Genomic DNA, 24,138 nt, shown 5'->3' with positions numbered 1-24,138 from the left:
ATACTTTGCTTTCAATTTCCTTGAGGGATTGTAAATCACTTTCTCTTCCTGACCAGATATATTCCTGAGTATAAATTAATGGACATAGGTTTTATTGATGTGGATTTGAAAATTGGTTTTGCCTCACTGGTTATGTAAACAAAGAAAAATGACTTTTCACCTCTTAGACATAATTCCTTTATCTATAATATATGGATAGCCATGCTTTTTTCTCGAAGAGGTTCTGATATAAGATTCATAAAATGTCTAAGATAGATTTACATCAAATAGCCAGTACCCTTAAAGATGTCACTTTATCTGAAGGTGGAAGAAGGTGAGTGATTCTAGATAGAGGAAATGAAAATATTATATCATTTGCATAAACTTGAAAGGCATAGTTTTTTGTTTTTGTTTTTGTTCTGATGCCGCATCAGTCTCTAGTATGCCAATGCTCCAAAAATGGCTAAGGAAATGAAATATTAGTATTCCAAATTCAGTGTATCATAATTCAGGGATGACTGAAGAATAAGGTAAAGCCATCATTATATAAGGTCACCTGAGCATAAAACATATCTAGCCCCCGATTTCTGTCCAGGAGACACTGCTCCAGACATGAGATACCCTATGTCAATATGATGTATGGGATGGATTATTTTCTGTTTAGTGCTAGGGCAACAACATGTCTTCTTCTCCTTCTTTTTGTTTTTTTTCCTGACCTTGATATCTCATTTTTAGAAATACAAGCACTGGGCTTTCACAAGATCTGATTATGGCCTTGCTCTGTCTTTCTACCAGGGGATTTTTAGCTGCGTCATCATCTTCTGCCCAAGAGTCCAGATCCCACGTGCAGTTCTGTGAGTTCTATGAAACACTGACTTATTCTCTGCTTTTTTAAAGTAATGTGTAATCAGAGATGGAGGGTCTGTAAAAAAAAATTAGTTTATAAAAACAGACCAATGTGCATGTGGTGAAAAATTTGCTTCTGTGTTTTTAAAATACGGTGCTTTATTTCAGAGCTCAAAGCTATAATTGATTGCAGTTTTGTCACAATAATTTCCTGCACCATCATAAATCAGATTTACACACTGAACTGCCAGTCATTCTTTCCGGCAAGAGCATTAAAAAGGCAAATCTGAGGTCATGGCACTGCCAGCCGAGGCCTATGGTACCAGTAAGCTCCTCAGAAACATTTCTTTCATAAAATGTGCTGATTGAATTCAACAAACATAATTATAATAAGAGATGCCTTTTATGATAATAAAATGGTCTTATAATAAGTAGTCTGAGAGTAACTTAGTGATCTTACAATTTATCAATCGCCGAGGACATACTCAAAAATGAAACGGAGGTATAGTTAGTATTACACCAAGACATCAGTAAAAACTGATCTGCTTCAGATGAAGTAGGGCATAAGCTCATTCTGTTTATCAGTCACCTGCTACTATGTCTGTGTAAGGCCCTTTAAATGCATCATCTTCAGTTTTTTAAATACGCCTGCAAGGATGCTAATAACTTGCCCATTGATCATACCAGTTTATATAGGATTGGAAGACTTTTTTTTTTTTTTTTTTCCCACCTAGAAAATGTGTTTCCTTTCCACTGTAGTATATCGCCTCCATGCAAACACATGTTTCAGATCCACCATTTGCAGTATATCAGACAAAGCACAGAAGGGGTAACCAAATGTTTATGGGGAAGACACTGCTTGGCTGGAGGAAGTATGGAGTATATAGCTGAGAGAGAAAGCACATACGTGTAGGAGAGATTCATTCTGAGAGGGATACTTCCATTTTAACATGGCGGCGGAACAGATAATCTGTAAACACAGCCAGAGCAATACATTTGAAAATCTAAACAAAATCAAAAACATTCATTTCAAAGCATGGCTGGGTTTCCAAGAATAGAAATACCCGCACTCCCAAAATATGAATAGCAAGGGGGACAGTAGGTGCTAATTTGACTACATCAAGAGTAACTGTCTATCCTTAGTCCTAAAATACTTGAGTTTTCCACAGTGTAAGGAGTGGGGATATAAGACCTGGGGCTCCACTGAGGCAGAGAATGTAACAGAGACCTTTACCTCTGAGGTGATGGTTGTCATCTGAGGCTGGCACTGCCGCACTAGTGGATGCTTATATTTTTGTGTGGATATTTTTTGTTTATGACACTAAATGGGGACACTTAGAAATTTAGAAAGTTGATCATTTTTTTAAATGTAAAATAAACTAAGTAGAAGTTTTTTGTGGAATATAGAGAAAGTATTTTTAAACTATAAATATTTTTTAAATTCCATTTGGGATCTCAACTACATATCCGTGATGAGAAATAGAAAAATAAGTGCCATCGATTTTGTATAAACATTAAGCACAACGCACATATTACTGTTAGCTTCGACCAAAAATGCAAGTATAACATTTTCAGAATACTAAAAAATAATAATAATAATTAGTAAATGTATGCAGAAGCAAACAGCAATTTCTAAAACATATAAGCTGTGACTTTCTTTTTAGTACATAAATATCTTAATTTGAATATAATTTCTTAAATTAGGTACTTAAAAATAAATATATTCTGGGTTCTACTAATAAGGCCATAGGAACAATGAGACAAGAGGCTAGAGAAATTAGCATATATTATCTTTAGTCTCTTTGATGTGGTTTATAAAGAGGAAATTTCTGTTGGTATAAATAACAACACATATGAAAGCATAGAATAAGATCTTTAGCAATCAATATATTGTATTCACTGAAATGTCAGTATTTATTTTCTGCTTCCCATTTTGGTAACTTTATAATCCTCTCTGTGGATTATGTATTAAATTTAATCGCTAAAGAGTGTTAGGTGGAATTAAAGTTGGCACAGTGTTTGTGGTTACACAGATCTAGAATAAAACCCCAACTTTTCAATATCTGTCTGACCAAGGAGGACAAGTGCTTAACCTCTTGGAGACCATGTATTTTTCATGTTTTAAATAAAGATGAGTATGCTATCTTACAGGATGGGTGTAAGAATTATTCATAATGTATGCAAAGCCTCTAGCATAAAGTATATATTCAAAAACATAGCTATTATTATCACTGTACATCAGAATTACCTGTGGGGTATTTTTAAAATTCAGACCCACATCTAGGAAGTCATAGTGTCTGGGGATGTGGTTCATTACCAAGACTGCAGATATTTACAAATAGCAACAGAGACATTCTTATTCATATTAGATTAAAGGCAGCTATGTAAATGTTTTTTGTTTGTTTGTTTGTTTTTGCTTTGTCCATATCCTTTGCAAGCTTCATTCTTTGCAAAAGCTTCACGTTTTTTTTTTCCCCACTGGCAAGTCAGATTGACATAATTTTTTTGGTGGCTACATTGTGTTAGGAAACTTCATAGGCTTGATTTCAGAAAATCTTCAAAACAATTCAAATAGATCTGCAATCTTCTGTTACAGATAATTAGACTGAGCTTCAGTGAGGTGAAATTACTTTTCCAAGGTGACACAAGTAGTAAGTACAAAGGTGAAATTTGAACTCAGATCTTTAATACCCAAAGTCCAATTCTCTTTTAATACCTAGCTCAAATATCTCCACCTTTTAACTTCATTTACCATGTATATTTCTGGTTTCTACTTTCAGCTGTCATAGCATATTTTACCTATCTTTATTCTGGCACTTTTCACTCTAATCTGTACTTTCCTGCTTATATACCTTTCTAACACATTAAGTGTGGGGTACTAGAGGAAGGGACTCTGTTATTTATTGTTCTGTAACCACACTGTATATGCTCATTTAAAAACAATAATTGAATTGTTAAATGAACTGTACTTGGCATAATTCCCTATTTTTTTCCCATGAAGAATGCATTTGATAAGGATTCAGGGGTACAGTGCCAAACCGTCAACTCTGCAACTCAGATTCTCACAAGCAGAAAGAGATGTCATCAAAAATAACCAAATAATCAGGTAGAAAGAATGTTTTAAAATATATCTACATGATTGGATTCAGTCCGAGGGAAGTTCAGAATTTCTTCATGAAGAAATATTTTTTTGTTTACATCAGGTTATAATGCATAGGCCAAGAGTTTCAGCTGAGATAATTCAATATTTACTGACAGTAAGAATGGAATAGTATGATGTTTGGTAGAATGTTTTCTATCTATAAATATTAAAGGTTTTTTTTTTGTTTTGTTTTTTCTGTTTGTTTGTTTAATTTATTTATGTATTTATTTATTCTCTCATAGTATTAAAAATAAGTTTCTTTTTGAATAAAATCATTTTGTCCAACAGTTAACAAACTTACTGAAAAGTTGCAAGTACTGTGAAACTATTTTTGAACCATTTGATAATAGGCTGCCCACATAATATCTCAAATACTTTAACATATTTGCCTACAAATAAGAACTTTTTCTTACATCACCTCAATTTAGCTTTCAAATCATGAACTTAACAACAAATCCTTACTACCATTTAGTCCTCAGAATTTATTCAAGTTTTGCCAGCTGTTCTGATAATGTCCTTTATAAACAAAGGGTTTGATTCCAACCATGCATTGCATTTTACTTATTTATGTTTGTTTGTTTGTTTGTTTTTTGGTCTTTTGGTTTCCCTTTTCAGTTTTGCCTTGGCTTTCTGAAAACTTCATACCTTTGAAGATTACATGTCAATTATTTTGTAGACTGGCCCCAATGTATTTGTCTTCCTCATGGTTAGATTCAGCTTAGGCTACCTGTGCAGGAGTATCTCACCTTGGTCAGGGGTCCCCCAGTCAAAGCAAGGCTGGATCTATGGGTAAAGATGCCCAGACCTGAATGGGGCACACTAAGCCCAAGATGCACACATTTACTGACACTTGGCTTCTCTAAACTTTTCTAGACTTTGGGACTCAGGGATTTCTCCTAAGCTATCCATCAACCAACATAGCTCTGCTGTCCTTTCAGACCACCTTAGTAAACAGCTCCACCCATGGTCTCCACCCTGACTGAGAACTGAAATTGGTGTACTGCATTAGTGAGGGTTCCCCAGAGAAACATAAAAATAGGATGTGTGTATATATACATATAAAGAAGGAGAGCTATTTTACAGAATTGGTTCATACGATTGTGGAGACTTGGCAAGTCCAAAATCTGATGGAGGAGGATGGCGGGATCAACTTTGCAGATGAAGTCTGAAAGCCATCTGCTGGCAGAATTCCCTCTATTTGGGAAAGTTCAACCTTTTGTTTTATTCCTGTTTTCAACTGATTGGATAAGACTTCCACTTACATTTTCAAACATAATCTGTTTACTCCAAGTCTAATGATTTAAATGTAAATCTCTTTCAACAACAGTCTCCCAGAGACAATCAAAATAACATTTGACCAGACATCTAGGCACTATGGCTCAGTCAAATTGACACATAAAATTAAGCAGTTATCTACTCAACCGATAGACTAAAACTATCTTATACCAGATGTCCTGAGACCCATTCTTTTCTCTAGTGAATCTTTCTGTCCAGTGTCACCACTGAAATATAAATACAGCCAGAGGCTATTAGAACTAGAAGTGCACTGAGAAGTTATGCTGTTACTCATTTCTGTTGGTTCCCTTCCTGGGGAGCTTCCTGGGTGAAATATGAAACTGGATCCCATACATAGAGGGAAAGGAGAGATAAAAAAGAGAGACAGGCAACTGCAGATTGGTAGAGTACAAGTTGAATTAGCAAGGGAAATTACATACGACGCTGGTCTTGCATGGCTGCAAGACAAGTAGATCTTGACACCCACTGGCCAAAATCTTAAAAGGGTTCAGTCATATATTCAGTCCAGATGGTCTCAACTACACCTATGTTCTTGGAACAGGTCCCACTGTGGGAATAGTGGGAAGAACGTAATGTATTCCAAGGACAGGGGAGGGGGGAGAAGCCTCCGATTGCCTGGGTTCAGGTTGCCAATCACTTGGCAGTCATATCCTCGCCATGACCTCCTCCAACAATTTCACGGATGCAGATGAGGACCAGAAAATGGTCATGGTGTGCTCAGTGTAACACAGCATGTTCAAGACACAATAAAGTATCCTCACTTAAGATATTCTTATGTCTATAATTTTGTAAATATCCCCCTTGACACCAAAAACAATAAATGTTCTTGTTAGCACCTAGAGACATACATCTTGATGGCACACACAAGAGTTAAAGTTTTTTTAAAAGTTTATGTTCTACATTAAAAATGTGTGTAAAATTTGCATTTTCTACTATAAAATATCTGTACATTTTGAAATCTAAATGTCTGAAAATAAAAATTTCTCCAAAATTCAGAAGAAAATCTATAATATAATAAGAACCTGACTTGCTGCAAAGACTTTCTCTATAAAGCATAACCCACTGCTTTTGCCAACATCCTGATTCTCCAGTCTGCTTTCCACTGTCAGACATAGTCATAGAAATGCTCCCTTCCACAGAAGAAGAATTTCCACAGTCACCCATTGAGGTAGGGCCTGCAACAGAATTTTAACGTAATGAATCTGCCCTGGAGCTTTCAGACCAGGGTCCACACAGTTAGTGATGGGTCCAGCCAGGTGGCACCAGCTACCTGTACTCAGTGGAGACCCAGTCAGGAAAGCAAAGCAGAAACAGAGCAAAATAAATTATTTGAGCTTGATAACCAAAAAGCATAAAAGGTTATGCCCAAATGCCATATGAGTCAATCTCTGGAAATCTAAGGAAAATCCTTTCTGTTTTCCCAAAGCCATATGCCTGCAGACACCCAGCTTTAGATATCTATATAGCTTATTGAGAATATCAAAATTCAGGATGAAGTTGTGGCAACCATTCAAGGAAAAACTCACACTAACTTTGCAAGAGGAAGAGGAAAAAGAACAGGTGGATGAGAAAGGAGTGAAAGGTGAGGGTATCAAATTGATCCTGATGTAGAATGTAAATGGAAGGAAGGCCCACAGCGATGTAACTGAAGGCTGTGAGACGATGAGCGATATAAACACCTGGAACTGTGGATTCTTTTTGGAGTCTCCAATGAGTAAATGCCATCTCGAAAGAGTAAGTTGCAGTGTTTCTAAGAGTTTCTGAAGTTGTGACTGCTTGAGTAAAAACAACACAGGGATTAATCACTTTCTATGTCCTCATTGACCACAACATTTTAAGCATAAAGATATCCAAATGAATGGTAAGTGAGCAATTGGATCAAATGGTCCTCTTGTGATGGATGTGCTATAGGTAAGAATTAGGACACCTGCTTAGGAAAGGTAGAAGTGGCAGCACTTGCAACTGAACATCAGACATTTGATTACATCTCTAATTTAATTGAGGCAATTGATTTCTAAAAATCATGCAGATAAATTAAACGCGTGCTTCTAGTAGAATTCCGTCCATTCAAGCATCCTTAGGCTGCAACAAAATTGGTTTATTGAATAATTCTTTAAATGCAGTTATATTTTGCATTTAAATGTACTGTTAGGAGCCTATTCACTATAACACACAGTCTTTAATTATTGTGTTCTTAAAACGATATTCGAACCATTTAATGGTTTTATAGAGCCTTCTTGCAAAGGAGCATACAGAGGAAAATCACAATAAAATGAATGAGGAAAATTTTGTTTTCCTTAACTAAGCATGCTTTGAAGAACTAAAAGAATATTTGCAAATGACCCACCAAGACACATCTATATTTCTTCAAAATATGTGACAAAACATGAAGTTTTAATTTCATGTAATTTCCTAATAATGGATCAAATACTCAGCATCACACATATTGTATTTAGTCTTTGTGCTTTGAATAAAGTGCTGGAATAATGTCTTTTTAGGGCAATTACAAATAAAGTAATTCATGTAATTATTCTGTAATAATGTAATTGTTGTCATGTAGACTACAGACCATAAAAATGCATTCAGTAATTGTAGGGTTATTTATGGCCTGAGAATTGTCTGGCAATTATCCTAGAGGTAATAGTAGAATGAAATTCATAGCTTAATTGTTACTTGATTTTAAAATGTAAAATGTGGGTATCTTTTTCATTGTAGACCTAAGCACCTAAGCACATAATTGCATCATGTGTTCTCTATAGAAGGGAAAATTGGGCACAATCTGACAGAGAGACATATTCTCCTATTTAATTTTAAGTACTTGAAAAATTAGCTATTTTAAAATTATTTATGTCAGTGAATCTCAATTTCCACATTTTTAAAATTCCAAAGTTTGGTTTAGATAGCCACGCAATGCTCTTCTCTGTGATACCTTAAGTCTCGTGTGTGTGTGCACACTTGGTAGAACCTCCTTTGTGCTCTAAAAGCATCATTATCTAGGAAGCTGGCATAATGTTTGATAAAATTATTTATAAGAATTTAGCACATGTGATATACTTCATCTCTTGTACCAATGTGAAAACTTACTTTCTGAGAATAAGGTATACTCAGTCCTTTTGGAAGACTTAACTGAGAAGAGCAGTTGACAGTCACAGTTTATATTCATCTGGGATAAAGATGGAGACAGAGAAACCTTCCCCTCCCTACCCCCATCACTCTCAACCTCACCATCTCTGCCCACCTTGAATCTATCAGGTCCAGTCTCACTCTGATCTTTTTTACCGGGTACAGTCATCGAAACAACATCCAGAATCCCAGAGCACTACTCAGTCACACATTCTAGTCATTTAAGGCTCCCCATGTCCTTATTCAGCCCCCTTTCTCACCCCTGTCAAAAACTGGACCATTTCTCAGAACACTTGTAAGTTAGTTAGGTAGGTTTTTGATTGATTGGTTCATTGAATTTTGAGGGAAAGAAATCACCTCTGTTTTCAACCTATTTTCAGAAAATTCTTTAGTTTTTGCTTAAAAAGAAAGGTGGCATTTCCCTGAGGACACCAATTTCCTTGTCAAGTTCCCAACCCCTGGCTGTTTCTATCTCCTTCATCCCTACCACCTCTCATCCTGTGAAGTATCTTCCACAGGGCTGTTAACAGACTACTTCTCCCCCTTTCTCTCTGCCCATCCACTAGCTTGAACCCTGATATCAGAAGATTTGACATGCCCTACACTTCATCGTTGCTGGTTTCTACCAACTCTAGGATAGTTTACTTCATTTCTCAAGTCTATTTACTGACAGTGAACCACTGTCACTCCTAACGAAACAACTCATGTCTTAGTTCTTGATTTACACATATGTGTAAATATTTCCACTTTCCTCTAACAACCCTGACTTCCACTCTACACAAGCCAGCCATTTCAAAGTATGATACCTTAAATGTAAAGAAATATATCCTTTTATGACAACTCCTCTGAACAATGATTTTAAGTAAATACTAAATACATTTCAGCAGCATATTCTTACGTTGCATTAAATCAATAATTTACAAAGCACAAGACCATGCTATCTTCTTCAAATATTTAGAAGAGTGATGGCAGATACCTAACAACACATCTGGAACAGGCTCACAATATGTGAATGCTAAAGTAGAACTTTCTTCACTTTTTTGTAGATATTCTTTATCAAGTTAAAAAAGTTTCTCTCAATTTCTGTCTTGAATGGGTATTGGATTTTGTCAAACGCTTTTTTGCATCTATTGATATAATGGCATGGTTTTTATTTTTCAGTCTGTTGATGTGATGGATTACATCAATTAATTTTCAAATGTTGAACCAGCCTTGCATTCCCAAGATAAGTCTCACTTGGCCATGGTATGTAATTCTTTCTATACTTTTTTGAATTCGACTTGCTAATATCTGTCAAAGATTATATTTATAAGAGATAATTCTTGTTTTCCTTTCTTGTAATATAATCTGGCTTTGGTATTGGAATAATGCTGGTCTCATAAAATAAGTTTTGAAGTATTTCCGCTGTTTCTACTTTCTGGAAGAGACTGTAGAGAATTACTTTTAGAGAACTGCTTGTAGAGAATTTTTGTGTTAAATGTGTAGCAGAATTCACCTGTTAAAATGTAGTCCTTCGACTTTTTTTGTTGATATGATATTAGAAATTGATTTAATATTTTCATAGATATAAACTTAGTCCAATTATTTTTTGTGTGATTTCTGGTAGTTTACATATAAGAAATTGGTTCATTTCATATGTTATCAAATTTGTGTAGAGTTGATTGTAATGTTCCTTTATTATTCTTTTAATATACATGGTTTAAGTAGCGATGACGCCCCCCCCTTACACTTCTTCTTTTTTTTTCCCTTGGTAAACCTGTCAATTTAATTGATGTTTTCAAAGAAACAGTTTTTGGTTTCATTAATTTTTCTATTTTTAATTACATTATCTGTTCTAATTTTTCTCCTGATTTATTTAAGTTAACCTCAATTCTTTTCCTCTAGGTTCCAAAGGCAGATGCTTATGATATTGAATAGATTGTTCTTCCTTTTTAATATGTGCAATTTAATCACATAAAATTTCCTCTATACCCTTTCTCTGTACACCAAACATTTTAATAAGTTACGTTTCACTTTCACTTAGTTAAAACATCCTAATTTTTCTTTTAACCCATTTCTTCTTTAACCCATTTTTATTTATAAATATGTTGTTTCATCTCCATATATATTGGGATTTTTCAGCTATTTTTCAATTATTGATATATAATTTAATTCTGTTTTAGCTTAAAATATGCTTTATATTTTTGTTCTTTTTAAACTGTCTTATTTTAATGTGTTGTTTTGGGCCAGAAGTTAAACTATCATCATGAATGTTCCATGTGAGCCTGAGAAGATTGTGTATGATATTGTTACTTGATGGACTATTATAAAATGTCGTATCATCAAGTTGATTGATAGTGCTGTGCAGCTCGACTATATCATTACTGATTTTCTGCCTAAGTGTACTCATTACTGAAAAAGCTATAATAGTGGATTTGTCTATTTCTGTTTGTGGCTCCATCAGTTTTTGCCTCATCTATTTTGATGCCCTGTTTTTTCATAGATACACGTTAAAAATTGAGATGTCTGCTTGAGAGATTTACTCCTTTAACATTACATGTAATTCCCCCTCCTTATTTGATATCTTTCCTTGTACTGGAGTCTGCTCTGTTTGAAATTAATATGGTTACTCCACTTTCTTTTGATTGGTGTTAGCCGGGTATATCTTTCTCCCTGTCTTTACTTCTAACCTATCTCTGTATTTATATTTAAAGTAGGTTTCTTGTAGACAGCATATACTTGGGTCTTTTTTTTCCCACTCTGAAAACTTTCATGTGTTTTTTTTTTTTTTTAATTGGCATATGTAGACCATTCATATTTAAAGTGATTGCGATATAGTTGGAGTAATATCTTCCACAATTTTAACTGTTTGCTTTTTGTTGCATTTATACTTTGTTTTTTTCTTAATTGACAATTTTACATAATTATATTTTCTCTACTCTTTTAGCATATAAATTATAATTGTTGGTTTTTTGTTAAACTCTCGGTTGCCCGAGAGTTTGCAATATACAGTTACAACTTATCTAATTCTACTTTCATATGAGGCTGCACCATTTCACATGAAATGCAGGTACTTTTATGCAGTTTTCCTATTTCCCCTCTTTCATCTCTAAATTATTTTCATCATTTCACCCATCCATATGCTATAATCACACATGTTACTATTATTATTATAAACCAAATGTACTCATTGGATCAATTAAAGATAAAAAAAAATACATTTAATACTTAAGACTTTTCCTTTTTTATGTAGATCGGAGTCGTGACTATCATTTTCCTTCTCCATGAAGATCTTCTTTTAATATATCTTGCAGAGAATATCTACTGGTTATGAATGCCTTCTGTTGTAAGGGTAGGGATCTGAGGAAGTTTCTATTTCTCTTTTATTTTAGATGGATATAAAGTTCTAGTTTGAAGTTTTCTTTCTTTTATCACTTTAAATATTTCACTCCACTGTCTTCTTCCTTGCATAATTTCTGACAAGAAGTCTGCTGTAGTTTTTTAATCCTTGTTTGTGTATCGGTAAGTTTTGTGTGTTTTTTTTTTTTTTTTCCTTCTACACCTTTTTGTGAGATCTAGTGTTTCTCGAAAACACAAATGTTTCTTGATTTTTCTACAGTTTCAAGATAACATGATTAGTGGTAGTTTTTATTTGTTTGCTTCTTTCCTGTATTTATGATGCTCTGTGTTCTCTGAGATTCCTAGTTCAGTGGTTTGGTGTCTACCATTATTATTATTATTATTATTATTATTATTATTATTATTATTTAGTTCTCTGCCATTATTTTTTCAAATATTGCTTTCAGTTCTATTCTCTCATTCTTTTCCTTTTAAATTTCAATTATACATGTTACATGTTTTGAAATTTTCACACAGTTCTTGTATATCCTGTTTGCTTTTCTTTGCATTCTTTTATTTTTGCTTTGTACTTCATTTTTGAAAGTTTTTGTTGACATATCTTCAAGTTTACTGATTGTTTCTTCAGCCATGTTCACTCTGGTAATGGGTTTGCAAATCCATTTTTCATTTGTTACAGTGTTTTTGAATTCTAGCATTTCTTTTTAGCTTTCACATCTGTCTGCTTATATTACCCATCTGTTCTTGCTTATTGTCTAAAGTGCTTCCATTAAAGCACTTAATATACTAATCAAACTTATTTTAAATTGATTGTCTAAAAATTCCAAATCTGTACCATATCTGAGTCTGTTTCTGATGTTTACTTTGCCTCTTCAGATTTTTTCCCTTTTTTTTTACACTGCTTGGTGGAAGGTTGAACATAATGCATCAGGCAATAAGATCTAAGATGAATAATCCTCTAGACTGAGATGTTATGTTAATTTGGCTGTGGATTTGGTTGTATTTTATTATTATTTTTATTAGTGTAGTGGTAGATGTTAAGGGTTTCAAATTTCTCAAATGTCTTTGTTTTACTCTCCCATGCTTTTTGGGGGATTTTCCTAAGAACTCTTTCTTAAATTGAGTCTACACTCTGCTCTTCTTTCAGCTGTAATGCACTGCTATTATACTGAAGCCCTGTTTATGTCGTGGTGTGGAGCAGGAAAAGGGAAAGGTATCATACTCTGATGATTACATCTCAGTCTTTTCATGGGCCTGTATTCATAGGCTATGACTTTCAAAGTGTTTTTTTGTTTGTTTGTTTTTGTTTGTTTGTTTGTTTGTTTTTCTCCCTCCCCTTTAGGTTATAGGATTGTTAGAAGAGGTTACTTTGGATAATTACCCTTGAGCCTATGTGAGATAAGGCTCTGGTAACGCCTTCTCTTCTGGAGAGTACATGTTTTTTAGGAGAACACACTTGGCATATTTCACATGGTTACTCCTTCATGCCCTTTGCTAAAAACATAGGGTGACCCTTCTCGTCCTTCCCTATAAGAACATGGGGTCCTAGAAATAAAAACTATAAAAGTGTATAGGCTTTCCTAGGACTGCATGTTCTCAGGATTTTTTCTCTCTCAAACTAGTCCACCATTATCAAATTACCACTTAGATGTTCCTGCCAGCTTATACCTCCAGCAGCTTCTGCTCTAGTTAATCTGATCTCTGCTGGGATCTCTGTATCTGATTTTCTCTCCAGATTCCAGGGTGCCAGTTTGCCCTGCAACCTGAATGCTCTGATGGGTCCAGGAAAAGTCACTGATTTTCAGTATATTCGGCGTTTTTTCTTGCTGTTTAAGGGGGAGCAATGGCCTTCAGCTCTTTATATCTTGGAGACAAATGACAGGGTTTTACGTAACAATATCTAAATCTTTCTGGTGTGTTCCATCCATAATGATCATGAGGTAGTAGATGGTTATTCTATTTTTTAAATTTATTAATTTATTTAATTCTTTAAGACTATCTGGGCTAAAGCCTACGGAAATCCCTTGATTGAATGTATGTCACTGGAGATTTAAAACCAAGCTCAATATCATTTCCATTACGTCTGGCTTCAGGAGTTTCAGAAAAGTCATTAATTTTAATAAGCAGGGAGAGAAACAACATCAGGGAACTAATCAAGTGACACTATGAACATATTACTTAGTCACAGTGAGTAGTGTAAGAGCTCTGATGTGTCCTTCTTGGAGCTGGCTATTTACATTCACACACACACACACACACACACACACACACACACACACAGTGGCATACAACTATTAAAATAATGACACTTAAAATCAATCAAGAAAGATGGGTTTATAAAGATGTCATCATAAAACCAGTATGACTGCTCGTTTCCCTTTCTTGTGCCTTGCCTACTATCTTATTTGGATGGCTTGCCCATTAAGTAAAGGCTATATGTCACCTGTCACCTAGAAGATAGTTAATAATTGGAGAAAGCAAAACTGCCTGAAACTGAGTAAAATTGTTCTTATTGTATAGATTTTATCTAAATGCCTCATGTATTTATTTTTAAAGGCACATGTGCATATATTTGCTGGATACCAAATAAGTATCGCTTTGGTGTCCTTGCTTGAATCAGTGGGTCACAACCATAAATAATTACATCCACCCAGGGGGCATTGGCAACGTCTAGTGACAATTTTGGTTGTCATAATTGGGAGGTTACTGCTGGCAATTAGTGCACCACGGTTTAAGATGCTGCTAAACCTTCCACAATGTACAGAACAGTCACACAAGACACAGAATCATTCAACCAAATATGTTAATAGAGCCTCATGTTAGAATCTCTGACCTGGTTTAATGCATTTTCTCTGTCAAAAGTTCTTTCCCACTCCTTCCTTTACTGTCTTTGTTTTCCTAATGAAATAACTTCCCACTGAGTCTCAGTGTACATACATCTCAGTGTATATCCATTTAGCACATTATTCTTCCTGAGATTATTTTTTATTTCCAAAGACATCTTCCAGAAAACTGATCCAAAAGAATAAATCTAACAGTAGAATTTCTATATTCTGAGTCCTGGCTCATGGTACAGTATAGTTCCTTTGCCTAAAGATATGGTTGGTGATTGGGAGGAAATATTTATGGTAGTTCATAGAGCCTCTCAAACTGCACTTTGGTGGTTTAAGTTTTAGTTTATATGGACATAAATTCGATTCTTCACTTTAAACGATGTGAGCCCTAATGAAAACTGTCGGTCACTTATGCCGTAGTGAGCACTGAAAATTTCACTTTCCTTCAAATTTTTACATTCCCACCAATTATGAGTGTACACTGATGGGGTTGATTAATTTGAATCAGGCCAAAAATGGGGCTATAATCCTTCCATTCGATTTATACATGTTACAGGTCTTATTTGTTGCATACCATTTCATTTAAAGAAATGCACATGTGTTTCCTCAACAGCCACAAGAGATTCATGAGATATCCAATATCACTTTTTGAGGATTTTCTTCCATCTATGAGTTGCACAAAAATATAGTATTTTGTATAAATGGAAATAAAAATAAGACCAGATCCTTAAGTAAATGGGCTATCGTGTATCATTTATTCCCAGAGGCTAACAAAATAGCATTTACTGGATAATATACAAATGATTTGGACTGAATGGATAAATATATGAGTGCTGTATTGAAATTTATAGAAATAGCATAAAATAAATATTTTCTTCTCTGCCAAATCATTATTTTGATATTTTGGCAATATTTTGTTGAGGGTATAAATTACTTCTCTATGGTTTTTACGAGTTATTCAATCAGTGCTTCTGGAAGCACATTCCACAAGAAATATGTACTTTCACAAGCAGTACGGAAAGCTGAAAATAATTTTGTATTTTTGCTCCATTCTTATGATGGGAATAACCTAGGTATTCTGCACAATCATAGCATATATTGAGTCTGTCAGAGAGCTGATATTACAAGGCAGCCAGTTGAACTGAATTCTACATTGTTTTGCCTATGGTAGAGTACAAGAGGATACGGTATGAACAAGGACATCCGGTAAGAAGAAAACAATGAAAATTGTAATGAATTATTTTAAGGGTGAGTCAGGTGATTGTGACAGGTTAGACTACCAGGTTGCCCTAGAAGCAAACCTTCACTGAGTGGTCAGGGGAAAAGCTGAGAAGGCCATAAATCTGGGAGCGCCCCTTGGTGACGCAGACATAGATAGAGCAATAAGCTGTCACTAGAGGACTGGTACAAACCCCAGACCCTTACCTCATATAAACCAAAAGCTTTCTACTGCAAAGGAGAGACTAGGGCCCTCCCCACCACTGGTCTAGGGGAATGGTTGGTCACTCCTAGTAAACAAGGGCAGAAAAAAAAAAAAAAAAAAAGAAAGAAAGAAAAGAAAAAGACCGGCGCAAAATAGGAGATAAATAGCAAGATAGTAGGTTTATAAGTAAATCTATTGATAATTACATTAAATATAAGTCTGCTAGTAAATATTCCAGTTAAACAATAGAGATTGTCACATTGGATTAAAAAAAACCAAGATTCAAATATACACTGTATAAAAATATCTACTTTAGAGTGTACATTTAAAAAAAGCTGAACTTAGAGAAACAGGGAGTAGAAAAGTGGTTACGGGGTGTTGGGGTGGGGGTGAGAGGGGGAAATGGAGGGATGTTGGCAAAGGGTGCAAACTTCCATTTATACCATTAACAAGCTCTGTCGATTTAATGTACAACATGGTGATTATAGTTAATAGCACTGTACCATACACATGAACGTTGCTAAGAGATCTTCAATGTTCTCACCATGAACAAGAAGTGGTAATTAGGTGAGGTGACGGAGGTGTTGGCTAATGCTATGTGGTAGCATTTTGCAACATATAAGCGTATCCAATCAACACGTACACCTTAAACTTACATGCTGTTATAGCCAATTATATCTCAATAAAGCTGGGAAAAAAGTAAACAGTAAAATAAATAAGTCTACTTTAAGTATATAAAACAAAGATAGATTAATAGTAAACTTATGAAATATGTTAGGCCATGCAAAGACAAATCTACAAGATCCTGATTGGCTACATAAATATCAGGCAAAGTAGACTTTAAAACAAGTTATACTACCAGGAATAAAGATTTTATAAAATGTTACAAGAGTCAATTCACCAAGACAACATAACAATCCTAAATATGTAAGAACATACTCAAAAAAAGTCAAAATACATAAAGTAGAACTGATAGAATTGAAAAAGTTTGTAATAGCATGAAAACTTAGGAATAATATTCACAGACTATTTGTATACATGTGGACTACCAAGTACTGCTGAAAAAAATTGAAGATGACTTAATAGAAAGGTATACGATGCCCATGCGTTGAGAGACTCAATAATAAGATTTCAATAATCCCTAAATACTGCATAAGATTTAAATATTCACCATATATATACTTATAGGCATATACATATGCATATATATATATATATATATATATATATATATATATATATTTTTTTTTTTTTTAATGAAATCTCAATAAAATTTCCAACAGAATTTTGATAGAATTGGACACACCAATTATTTTTTTTTTAATGGAAATAAAGGTGTGTTGAAAAGTTAAAAAAAATGAAATAGAAGAATAAAGCTGAAGGTCTCAGACCACCTGGTTACAGAACAGACTATAAAACTGAAGTTATTAAAACATACTATTGGCTTACGGACATGTAGATTAATAGATTATCCAGAAATCTACCCACTTTATATGTTAAATTCATTTTTGACAAAGGTACTCAGACACAAATGTAATCTAGGTGAGAAAGAATAGTATTTTCAACAAATTAAGCTACAAATTTTGGAAATAGACATGAAAGAAAATGTGGACTGTGAACCCTACCTTTTACCATATACTAAACTTTACCAAAATTTTTTCACAAAATATAAAAGGTAAAGAGGAGGGGTGATGGTAGAAAAAATAAAAGTTAAAACTATGAAATGTCTAGTAGGAACCATCAAAGAAAATCTGTCTGACCTCAAGTTAGGAAAAATTTTCTTTGTTAAAACTCAAGGAAGCAAAAAACATAAAAGAAGAAAATGATAAATTTGACTTTCTCAAAATGAAAAGAAAAAAAGCTTTGTACTTCATAAAGCTTCTTTTAATAAAATGAAAGGAAAAGCTACCAACTGTCAGAAACTATTTTTAAAACATATATCCGTATATGGAATTATATTCTAAATATATACAGGATACTTATAATTCAATAATTTAAAGTGATCTAATAGAAAAAAAAAGAAACAGATTCAAATAAACACTTCACCAAAGAAGACATGAATGGCAATTAGATATGGGAAAATCCTCCAATTCCTTAGTCTTTAAGGAAACATGAAGTAAAATCACAATGAATACCATTTAAAATCAATTACATTGGCACGATACTAAAAAAGAAAAATGATAAGTACTAATGAGATATGGACCAAGCAGAACCTTGATACCAGAACATTGCTGGTGTGAAGGCAAAATGTTATCGCCATATCGGAAAACGTTTCAGTTTCTCATAAACCCAAAAATGCTTTTGCCATTTTATCCAGCAATTCCACTCCCTGCTTTTCACTCACAATGTAAACCTAGGCTCATACAAAGACTTTCAGGTGAATATCCACAGTATTCCTTTCCTCCTTAAACCCCAAACTGAAACTCAATTGTCCTTCACATGGTGAATGGTTACATTTTGGCATATTCATTTAAGGGACTACTAGTCCACAATAGAAAGAAAACAAATACTGATGCACGCAATAACATGGATGAATCCCAAAAGGTGAAGAGTGAGAAGCAGATACAAAAGGCTTCCTATTATATGATTTCATTGATATATTCTCAAAAAGGCAAATGTATAGAGATTAAAAACAGGTCAATTATGGTGATGGGCTCTGGCGGGAAAGATGGGTACAAAGGAATTTTTTTACCTGATGGAAATGTTCTGTGTCTTAAGTGTAGTGTGCACTTGTCTGTACGTATTTGCCAAAAGTCTTTGAATCATTCACTTAAAAGGTTCAACTTCATTTTGTGTAAATAATGACTTAAAATACATGAATGATTTGCTCTAATTGTAAAAGAACTGCTTTTATCCATCCTATACTTTTTGAACAGAGTAATAGTTTCTAGTGTGAAAAAGTTACATTTAGGTCAATATTAGTAAATACCTCACCAGTATCATCTATTATAAGACACTACTAAACATGGAAGAAATTAAATATAAGGCCACAAATCTATATTGCTTTTGATGAGTGCCATTGATGTCACTTTTAGGCCCAACGAATCTATAGTTCGATTATTCTCCATTAAACCATTCTTTCATTAAATTGAAAACATATCCGTGCTCGCTTCCACAGCACATATACTAAAAGTGGCACGATGCAGAGGAGATTAGCATGGCCCCAGTGTAACAATGACACACAAATTGGTGAAGCATTCCATAAATAAAATAAACAAATAAACTCCTTATTTAATTAACTTACTGAAGTTCCTTTACTTGCAGAAAACACCATAAAATAAATCTGAAAATCTTTTGTAGTGCATTTTCTAAAGTATGTTATTATAGTATCATAAACAGAAGACTGGTTGGATACTGTGTTATAATTTCTTATAATGTTCTTATCTATACATTAATTAAATCTAAATAAGGGCATTCTGTAAGCATAACTTGTGTTTTGTAAAATAAAAAGAATAGCTGAGTTTATTTTTTTTTTAATTTCAATTTGACTTAGAAATTGTACTGTAGGTTTACAAATAATATCTTTTACTCAGCCATTTTCAAAGCCTAATGGTAATTTTACTGAAAGCAAAGATAATTTATTTCACATTTTATGGCAGTCACTCAGGAAGATGATCATAAAAAATGAAGCCTCATACAGATATAAAAATAGTTATTTTTCATCTGGCATAATTTAGGATTCTAGTTGTTGACCCTCTCTGTGTGTCGATGTAAATATGTATACGAGTATACCTCCCACACTGTTTTTCAGTTAAATGTGTTATTTTGTTTGTGTGACTTGATTCATATATCTCTTCATTTAATTTTACTTTCCCTCCAGATTATGAGAATTTATTAAACAAAACACAGAAAATGTGTCTTATCTCTATTTTTCAACTCCAAGACAAAATAGGTAATTATTATGTATAAATTGAGGGATTATTTTGAGTTACATATGAAAATGCAAAACTACTCCAGAAAAGTTTTAAACCATGCAGAAAGCTAATAATGAGTCATTATGGTGTAGTTAGGAAAGAAAAATTATTTCCTGCTTTTGTAAAAGCAGGTAACTAAAAAATACTAATCCTCAACCTCATTCTCTAAAATTCTTCCAATTACGCATACCTCACCAACTGGGTACAGGATGAGATGACATGCTTTGTGGAAGATACCGAGCACAAGGCCTGGAATGTTTCTTATTGAACGTGTAGGAGCTGATTTGTGCCTCATGGGAAACTGAGTAGAGACCTGGAGTTTCCTCTAATTTTGTAAATCAATTCTAATTATTACATGTGCTAGTCCTAGGCCAGTTTGGACCAGTTCACGCAGATATAATATACATTATGGAGTCCAACTCTTGTTTTATATCATAACCTTGGCCACCGCTGTAAGGATCCTTTGCTGCGTGGTGGCTCTACACCTGACTGACAAAATGAATAATCAAATTGGCTTTCTTAATATTAGTCATGGATTAAGCACTGGTTTTAAATGGCTGAACTGGTGCTCAATCTGGTGCGAATCCTAAACATAGTTTAAAAAAAAACAACTTTAGGGAGGGCCCCACATCACCAATGAGTAGGCCAGCCTCCAACAAGGCTGGGACATTTTCCATAATCCTAACTCTTAGCTTCTGCCCCAGCAATTTACCAATGTGCTGTTTCCTAGTTCTCACCCGCTGATACCTCAGCCCAGAGGTCAGTGCACAAGGCAGGTCCTGGGCAATGGGGTGGGATTGGTCTCTGCTCCTTCCAGGAGCCCCCTTGTTGACTGAGATGGCCTTACTGCCAGGCTGGCATAATCTGGTTCAGCAGAGACTGCGGTCCACTGCAGCCCTCCCTGTGGCACACGGGGGTGCTGGGCCTGAAAATGCTATGGGACGTTCTGTGGGACTGCGGTCACCAGGTGGTCTAAGCAGGTAGATGCTGGTGATGGAGATTCCTGAGCTAGTGTACCAGGTCTGCGAGTGCTGCACATCCAAGCTCCTTCTCTTCTACCAGAACTCCAAGACTGTATAGGGTCAGGCTTGTATGCCAACTGCCCGGCCTTGTAGTTGCCCGAGCTAATTAGGAAAGCCTGTGGCAAAGAACCTCTGGTCCTCAGTTTACTTTGATCATTCCAAAGCCAGATTCTGTAAACTTTCTAGCTGGGTGTCATGCAGGGACTCAGTTCCCGCTCCCCTCACAAGAACGCAGGATATGGTGAGGCCAAAAAGGAACACCCACGGAGCCACGGATAGGGAGTTATACCACTATATTCTTGCTGGTGGCTGCGTTGGAGTCACAGGAAGCAGGAGCCACACGATCCGTAATCCACTGTCAGCTTCTCTGCCAACCTACCCCACTTGCTAGCCGGAATCCTCTGTCCACTTTTCCACAAACCAACCTACCCCCCAATGCAGCCACGGCAGTTATATCAGTGGCCAATGTCTAATCGGTAACAGTTGATGGCCAACTAGTCACAGTTCATGGCCATCTCCTACCCGAGCCAGCACCTTTCCACGTGAGGCCGAGAGCCTGGAAACTGCTCTTTGGGACTCTGTCCCCCACATTGGGTTACTTGACATAGTGATGTACTGTCTCAGTTTAAGCAAACAGCATTGAGAAATGAAATCATTATGAAGTGTTTGTGGGTTACATTAGACCTGTTTGCTACATGTACAACATTTTGCCTCCAATTTACAATTTAAAATAATAAAATGACTTTTTATGGCTTGCCTATTTGAAGCCTGAAGGAACCATTACTTAATGACAGTTCCAAAAATCAAGAGGCAGCCCCCAATCTCACGTTCTTGGTTTCTACAAAGGAAAACTAACATAATCTGTCCACCCACTTGAAGAGTCAAATGAGTTCAACAACAATCAAGATAACTAATCTCACAAGCAACAGATGGTGTTGTGTCCCTTACAACAAACTCAGTATCAGTTTAAAACCTCAGCACACCTGGCCTGCATCACGCTGCCATCTGTATACACGTACCGTACCCTGTGCACCTGCTATTTAATTTAAATACATTGTCATACTTCTGTGAGACAAATTATTTTCCTTAGTGTTATACAAGCAGGTCGTTTTTATTAATTCGAGACTCACTGAATCTTACCACTGGAGTTAATAATGCAAACGGTTTCAAAGTCATGCTCAAGGCTATAAAGCTTGTGTCTTGATCTTAACAGATGGAGACTCAGCTTCTCTTGAGACTTTTGTAGTGTCACTGTGTTCTCTGCCCTGTACACCAGCCTACCTTCCATTTGGGGGCCTTTCTACGTAGGTATCATCTTTCATTACCTTTGTAAAGTGCTTCCCACACAGATGTATACAAGAGAAATTATTTTCTTACTAAAAGTTTATGATCCCAGGCAATGCTCCAGACATTTATGATAGTAGTAGCTCCACTATACAGAATGTTGAGGCAAATTAACATGTAAATTATTGGGAAATTCATTCTAAGTCACTACTGGGTAAATCTGTGATAACCATGTGATCTTTTATGTGATAAAATAAATATGGGTACAGTTTTCTAGGTTGATTACAACAGAGAATAGGATTCCATTTATTAGGAAAAGCCTATATTTCAGCATGGGCTCAATTATTCTGGGAATTATTTGGAATTTTATTACACATGACTCTAGACGTTATGTTGATTAAGGGTAAGAATTAAATTTAAATTCTCTATTAAGCAATAATGCTTACAAGCAGTCTCAATAAGGACTTTTAACAAAATTAATTGAGTTCTCTCTAAAGTGTCACATGACTGAATATCTTCATCTGATTGAACATTACACTCAAGTCAGCATTTATTTAACACCCATAAATACTAGTGACTATATTCAGAAATATAATATATACAGTCCGAAATGTTCATGGAGAAAAATATTTAGAGAGACTAATATTCAAACAACTAATTATATTATATTAACCAAACACTAACAAAGCACATGATTAAGAGGAGGATGTGGATTATTTTGAAGTGGTTCAACAATCACTAAAAAGAATAAATAAAATTTCTTCTCTAAGAGAGTAAAACTTAAATAGTCTCATCAAAAAAAAAAAGAATTTCTCATCGTAAGAATCTGGCTACAACCCTTCTTTTGACATTATGAAATTTATCTTTTCAAATAAGAATCTTGCTAAATCTTGAAAAAAATGTGAATACACTGACGATGTGTTTGCTTTGTTAGAAAAAAAAAATATATATATATATATGCTCACTTTGGAACATTAAGCTGTTTTCAAAAAGATACATAATGTATCATTCTGATTGTACTTCCTAAGGTTGTTTTTATCCACTTAGCCTAAGCATTTTTCTGAGGGACTGGGTAGTACCCTGTAACCTCCAAATATCAATAAGTAAGTAGAGAGGCAATTTCTGGAATAGATTCCAGGAAAATAGTGACTCATTAGCATTTTTTTCCTTTCCCTCCCAACTCTAACTCAGCCAATTGCCCTGAAGTAAGCAGTTTCTGAGCCCTGTAGGTACCTGAGTAGGAAAAGTTTCTTCTCTAAGGGTATCCAATAGGACACAGACAGTGCAATGCTCTTTTGTCCAGTGCAGAGACTAGAGGCCACTTTAAGAGAACCGTAGTGTAAAGACAAAGCATATGTCTATGTCTGTGTCTATGTATCCATATCACCTATATCTATATATCTATCTATATCTATATCTATTTCTAGCTCCTAGAGGGCCTGGCCAACAGAAGTATAAGAACCACGTTGATCCTGTGCAGGTTTGCTTGATCTGCCTCGTCTCCAAGGAGCCAAAAGTGCCTGAGTCTTCCTACTCATGAGGCTGGGAAAGTGAAGAGCACTGATGCCTCAAGGAGAATGTACATGCTATTGGTTGACAGACTGCCAGCCATCTTTTTCTTGCACCATTTGGAGAACTGCCATTACTCATTTCAATAAGATTAGGGCTCCAGTGGGCAGAAAAAGAAAAGTAACACCACACATAAGGAGTCTTACAGCCAAATATAAAAACTCAAGGATAAAGAGGAAATTATTTAAACTCAAGTTGGGGGGGGAAATTATGTTAAAGTGGCAAAGATCAGAGTTGTATTGGATTTTTCATTTGCAGTGCCAAGTTTCCCCAAAAAATAAGATCTAGCCAGACCATCAGCTCTAATGTGTCTTTTGGAGCAAAAATTAATATAAGACCCGGTATCATATCATATCATATCATATCATAT

At 35.1% G+C, this 24,138-nt stretch overlaps 1 protein-coding gene and 1 non-coding gene across 2 annotated transcripts in view; one reads left to right on the top strand and one right to left on the bottom strand.

Annotated features, from left to right (window-relative positions):
- LOC141571503 (lysocardiolipin acyltransferase 1-like) overlaps positions 1–24,138 on the bottom strand; it is a 592,611-nt gene that overhangs the window by 242,710 nt on the left and 325,763 nt on the right. The window lies entirely within an intron of this gene.
- Positions 19,082–19,188, top strand: LOC141571947 (U6 spliceosomal RNA). The gene has a single exon (XR_012496987.2). It is a non-coding gene; the product is annotated as a U6 spliceosomal RNA (small nuclear RNA).

Source organism: Rhinolophus sinicus, chromosome 2 (assembly GCF_057876585.1).
Source record: "Rhinolophus sinicus isolate RSI-liver-muscle chromosome 2, RSI-T2T, whole genome shotgun sequence".
In the NCBI taxonomy this organism is placed as follows: domain Eukaryota; kingdom Metazoa; phylum Chordata; class Mammalia; order Chiroptera; family Rhinolophidae; genus Rhinolophus; species Rhinolophus sinicus.
Note: the sequence above shows the minus strand (reverse complement) of the source record. Positions and strands in the feature narration are given on the sequence as shown.